Below are 6,000 nucleotides of genomic sequence, written 5' to 3'. Positions count from 1 at the left end.
TACCATATCTACAGTTGTTGTGTAACAGGTTAATTGAGTATAAATCTAAATCTATATATACAGATGTACAGATATACAGTCATGTTACGTGGTGGTGGTGGTGGTCCCCACAGTTTATCAGTTTCCCTGATTCAGGGCCCGAATGGCCTGTGGGAAGAAGCTCCTCTTCAGCCTCTCTGTCTTGGCCTTCAGGGAGCGGAAGCGCCTCCCTGACCTCAACAGAGAGAAGAGTCTATTGTTGGGATGGGTGGGGTCCTTCACAATTTTCCTGGCCTTGGTTTGGCACCGCTTGTAGTAGGTGGTCTGCAGGTCAGGAAGTTCCGAGTGAGTGATGCGCTCTGCTGAACGCACTACCCTTTGGAGTGCTTGTCTGTCCTGCTTGGTGCTATTCCCAAACCAGACTGTGATGTTCCCCGTGAGGATGCTCTCGATAGTGCAGGTGTAGAAGTTCCGCAGTACCTTGGAGGGCAGTCTGAAGTCCCTTAGGCGTCTGAGGTGATAAAGACGCTGACGAGCCGTCTTTGCCAGGGAGCTGGTATGGCGGGACCAGGACAGGTCCTGCGAGATGTGAACACCAAGGTACCTGAAACTATCTACTCTCTCCACCGTGGTTCCACTGATCCTCACAGGTTGGTAGTGCCGCTCCTGCTTCTTGCTGCAATCCACGATCAGCTCCTTTGTCTTACTGACGTTTAGGAGGAGATTATTTTCCTGGCACCAGTTTTCCAGGTGTTTAATCTCCTCCAGGTAGGCCCTCTCGTCGTTGTCCGAGATCAGACCCACGACAACGGTGTCGTCAGCAAACTTGACAATGATGTTAGAGCTGGAAGTGGCTGTGCAGTCGTAGGTGTACAGTGAGTAGAGCAGGGGGCTTAGGACACAACCCTGAGGAGCTCCAGTGCTGAGGGTGAGGGTGGATGAGGCGCAGTTGCCCACCCGTACTGATTGTGGTCTGTCTGTTAGGAAGTTGGAGATCCAGTCGCACAGGGATGTATGCAGTCCTAGATCTCCCAACTTAGTAGTGAGTAGGGAGGGAATGATAGTGTTAAATGCTGAACTGTAGTCGACAAATAGCATTTTAACATAATTTCCCCTCCCTTCGTCCAGGTGAGTCAGTGTAGTGTGGAGCAGATGTGCAATCGCATCGTCAGTGGAGCGGTTGTGGCGGTATGCAAACTGCAGTGGGTCCATGGAGGCTGGCAGTGAAGATGTGATGAAGTCTCTAACTAGCTTTTCAAAGCACTTCATCACGACTGATGTGAGGGCGACAGGGCGGTAGTCATTGAGGTCGGAGGGTCGAGGTTTCTTCGGGACGGGGACGATGGTGGACCGCTTGAAGCTGGACGGGACAATACCGAGCGTCAGGGAGAGATTGAAGATGTCGGTGAATACCGGGGCTAGCTGATCTGCGCAGGCTTTGAGGACCCTCCCGCAGATACCGTCTGGTCCCATCGCCTTCCTGGTATTCACCCTTTTAAACACTCTCCTCACGTCACTCTCCGTGACGATGAGAGGGCCCTGTTCTATGGTGGGCCCCGCGCATGTGCCATTGGCTGCGCCGATAGTGCCATTAGCACTAGCGCCGTTAGCATTGGCGCTGTTAGCACTAGCGCCGTTTGCATTGGCGCTGTTAGCACTAGCGCCGTTAGCATTTGTGCTGCTAGCATTAGCGCTGCTAGATGTAGCCTCGAAGCGAGCAAAGAATGTATTCAGCTCGTTCGCCAGAGACTCATCCGCACTCATCAGTCCGGAGGGTGGGCTCACATGCGCACATGCGCACATCCCCGGGACAAGAATAGGACTAGACATTAATTGTTTGTTTATTTATTTGTTTCATTTCACTATTGATTTATTTTTCTCTTTCACGACTTATTCTGCTCCTTGTTGTTTATACTGTTAATACTGTAGTGAGCGTTGTAACCCCGCCCCCCCATGCTCTTAAAGGAGTTTTTCTTGCCACTGTCACGCTTGACTTGCTCACTCAGATTTTTATTCATTTTCATTTCACGAATGGACTCCTACTACTTTAAAGATTTAAGTATTAGGAACCAGCTTACTGGGACAAAACCACTACATTAAATAAGCACATTTGGAACTTGTCTAAAATGAGACGTCAGCTTGATGGGGTTGCTATATTCCGGGCCAAAGTATAGTAGAACGTTGTTATAACCATGCCAACCCAGTGTTCCATTATAGAACTCTTATAATATGACAGAGCAGAACTCTACAAACACATAGAAATCTACGATATCAGTTCAGTCTGATCAACGTTTAAGACTACATTGACGTATAACGCTAAACAATGAGCGATTTAACGGAAAGAAAAGCAAATACTATGGCCAGCCACGGTGAACCAGAAACAGACGTGTGCCACGGCGCCGAAACTTCGGCCACTCAGGGCGCTGCGTCCCGAAAACGTACATTTTCCCGATCGGCTTCCCCTTGCGCTCTGTCTCTTCACAACATTGACGAAGCTAGCGACGGGGAGCTTCGCATTGATTTGGAGGAAAAGGCATTTCAGGTGCTTGCCCAGAAATCGGTGATCAAAAAGCCGCGCGTGGAAGTTCTAGGAGACGGCGAGGCTCCGTTCGAGCTTAACTTCGCCGGGCTCTCGTTTCCGCGGAAGCTGTGGCACATCGTGGAGAACGAGACCTACAAATCTATCGGATGGGACGCGCAGGGGATGTGTGTTGTTATTGACGCTGAGCTATTCGTGAACGAAATTCTCAGGAAGGAGGGAGATTCTAAGATTTTCCAAACGACTAATATGAAGAACGTCCTGCGCCAACTCAATCTGTACGGGTTCAAGAAGATGGGCCGCGTGTGTAATACCTCCAACGTTGCGAGGGAATCTACATCCAAGGTAAATATCCACTTAACATTAATTAAATCTTTATAGCAGGTCAAGCCATCAAGCAGGCAAACGACTCGTCATTTCCTCATCTTTCCACAGAAGCTGGTGTTCCATAACAGCTCCTTCTGCCGAGGACACCCTGAGCTCCTGGACCACGTGAAGCGCCGTACGAGGGTCAGGAGCGAACTAGCCTCTGGTTCCAGGCACAGTGCTTCTGTCTGTACGTCCCAAAGCCTCCTCCCTCTACAAAGCTCTAATGGTGAGATGAGCCTAAACGCATGCGATGCACCTCTGGACCTCAGCCTCAAGAACAAGAAGTCCAGAACCTCCTCCTCCTCATCTGAGGACAGCCTGAACTCCACCCTGCTCCGTGTGCTCTCCCTCCTGACTGAAATGACCTGCTTGGCCCAGGCCTCGACAGCTGAATCTCTGATCCCGGCCAGACTACAGACCACCCTGGCTGCCTGGATCTCGCTGAGCACCCCGGAGCTCCAGGCATCTGGGCTGATCTCCACAAGCCACCCAGCATTCAGTGCAATGGCCCAGCCTTGCCCCAACTGTGGACACAACATTCGCCCCTCCCAGAGCACTCAGACGGACAGCCAGGTGTAGAACTTTCACCGAATCTCTGTTCTCCACTAGATATGATACTATAGTGTATATGTTAATAATACAACTACATCATTCATAATAAAGGGATACTGCTGCAGTGTTGGTTTTGCTATGTGATTTATTTTGTGGTACTGTAAACAAGTCTGGTATGATTAGGTAAAACATATAAATTGATAATAATATTTGGAGCCAATGTAAAATAAAAATAAAAATGCATTCTGTATGAATAGTAGACTACCTAACAACAGACCGTCTGCTGGTCGCTACGTGACGTCACCCGAGGCTCATCATATTGACATTGTGTGTGTTCTCTAAGCTGGGCAGAAATACAGAAAACAAAGAAAAATATGTCTCATTAATATTAAAGTAACTGATTCACAGAAGACTGCTTGCATCTTTCATCTAAAGCTGGGTTTAAATGTTAGATCTCTAACATTAAAAGCGCTCATGATAAATGAAATCCTAACAGAACATAGATTTCATGTACTTTGTCTAACAGAAACCTGGATCAAGCCAATGAGTACATACCTTTAAACAAAGTGTGTTTAGCTCACTGGTTAAGGTACTTGACTTGTAGAAGATTGCTGGTTCAATCCCCACCACTGCCAAGTTGCTGCTGTTGGGGCCCTTAACTCTCAATTGATCAAGTTGTACTCAGTCATAACTGTAAGTTGCTTTGGATAAAAGTGTCAGCTAAATGCCATAAATGTAAACATGTCCTTCTGGTGACAGCTATGTACACTGGCCATAAGGTGGCATTGCAGTTATTTATAATGACACATAAGGAATAAACCAGAAAACTTGTTATGATTTTGAATCCTTTGAAATTATTTTTACTAAATGATGTAGCCAGTGATAAGAAGCCCACCCAGCCTCTTCCACTAATTGGCATCTACAGGCCACCAGGACCCTATTCAGAATCTATTAACACGTTTGCAGATTTCTTCTCTAATCTAGTCACTCTACTAGTAAGAGCCATTATTGTGGGTGATTTCAATATTCGCTTTGATAGAGCCCAAGACCCTCAGAGGTCGGCCTTTATTTCCATATTAGAATCAACTGGTTTCACCTGATGTATAAGAGAACCCACACACTCTGTGAACATACACTTAGTACTAACATACGGTGTAGACACTGAGAACACAGTCATACTGCCAAATTCTAATGCCATCTCAGACCATTCTTTCATTTCATTTGAACTACATATGAGCCACAATATAGTAACCTCACCTCACTACTGCACCAGACGCACAACAACATCAGACACTGCACCTAGATTTATTGCGAATCTCCCAGACTTATCATTTGCGACTAGGATACCCCCAAACCCTAGGCAACTTGATCAAATAACTGAATGCTTAGAATCTGTATTCCGCTGCACACTCAATGATGTTGCTCCAATTACGAATAAAAAAAACTAGGGACAAAAAATTAGTACCTTGGTATAGGAATACATTCACAATTTAAAACAAAACACTTGAAAAATGGAACTTAAATGGTGCCACACAAAACTTGAATTCTTCCAACTTGCCCTAGTGCCACTCCTAGTTCTTTACAACCCATCAAATCTGCTTAGATCAAAAGGTGCAGGCTCTTTACTGTCACGGTACAGCCCCTCCTCCCAAACGTCTCCCTGTGTATGCGACTGTGTATGTTTATTTATTTGTTTCATTTCACAATTGATTTATTTTTCTCTTTCACGACTTATTCTGCTCCTTGTTGTTTATACTGTTAATACTGTAGTGAGCGTTGTCACCCCCCCCCCCCCATGCTCTTAAAGGAGTTTTTCTTGCCACTGTCACGCTTGACTTGCTCACTCAGATTTTAATTCATTTTCATTTCACGAATGGACTCCTACTACTTTAAAGATTTAAGTATCAGGAACCATCTTACTGGGACAAAACCACTACATTAAATAAGCACATTTGGAACTTGTCTAAAATGAGACGTCAGCTTGATGGGGTTGCTATATTCCGGGCCAAAGTATAGTGGAACGGTGTTATAACCATGCCAACCCAGTGTTCCTTTATAGAACTCTTATAATATGACAGAGCAGAACTCTACAAACACATAGAAATCTACGATATCAGTTCAGTCTGATCAACGTTTAAGACTACATTGACGTATAACGCTAAACAATGAGCGATTTAACGGAAAGAAAAGCAAATACTATGGCCAGCCACGGTGAACCAGAAACAGACGTGTGCCACGGCGCCGAAACTTCGGCCACTCAGGGCACTGCGTCCCGAAAACGTACATTCTCCCGATCGGCTTCCCCTTGCGCTCCGTCTCTTGACAACATTGACGAAGCTAGCGACGGAGAGCTTCGCATTGATTTGGAGGAAAAGGCATTTCAGGTGCTTGCCCAGAAATCGGTGATCAAAAAGCCGCGCGTGGAAGTTCTAGGAGACGGCGAGGCTCCGTTCGAGCTTAACTTCGCCGGGCTCTCGTTTCCGCGGAAGCTGTGGCACATCGTGGAGAACGAGACCTACAAATCTATCGGATGGGACGCGCAGGGGATGTGTGTTGTTATT

This window comes from Electrophorus electricus, chromosome 8 (assembly GCF_041902795.1).
Source record: "Electrophorus electricus isolate QZ-2024a chromosome 8, ASM4190279v1, whole genome shotgun sequence".
Taxonomy (NCBI): Eukaryota; Metazoa; Chordata; class Actinopteri; order Gymnotiformes; family Gymnotidae; genus Electrophorus; species Electrophorus electricus.
The sequence above is the reverse complement of the archived record's forward strand: the minus strand, read 5'-3'. Positions refer to the sequence as shown.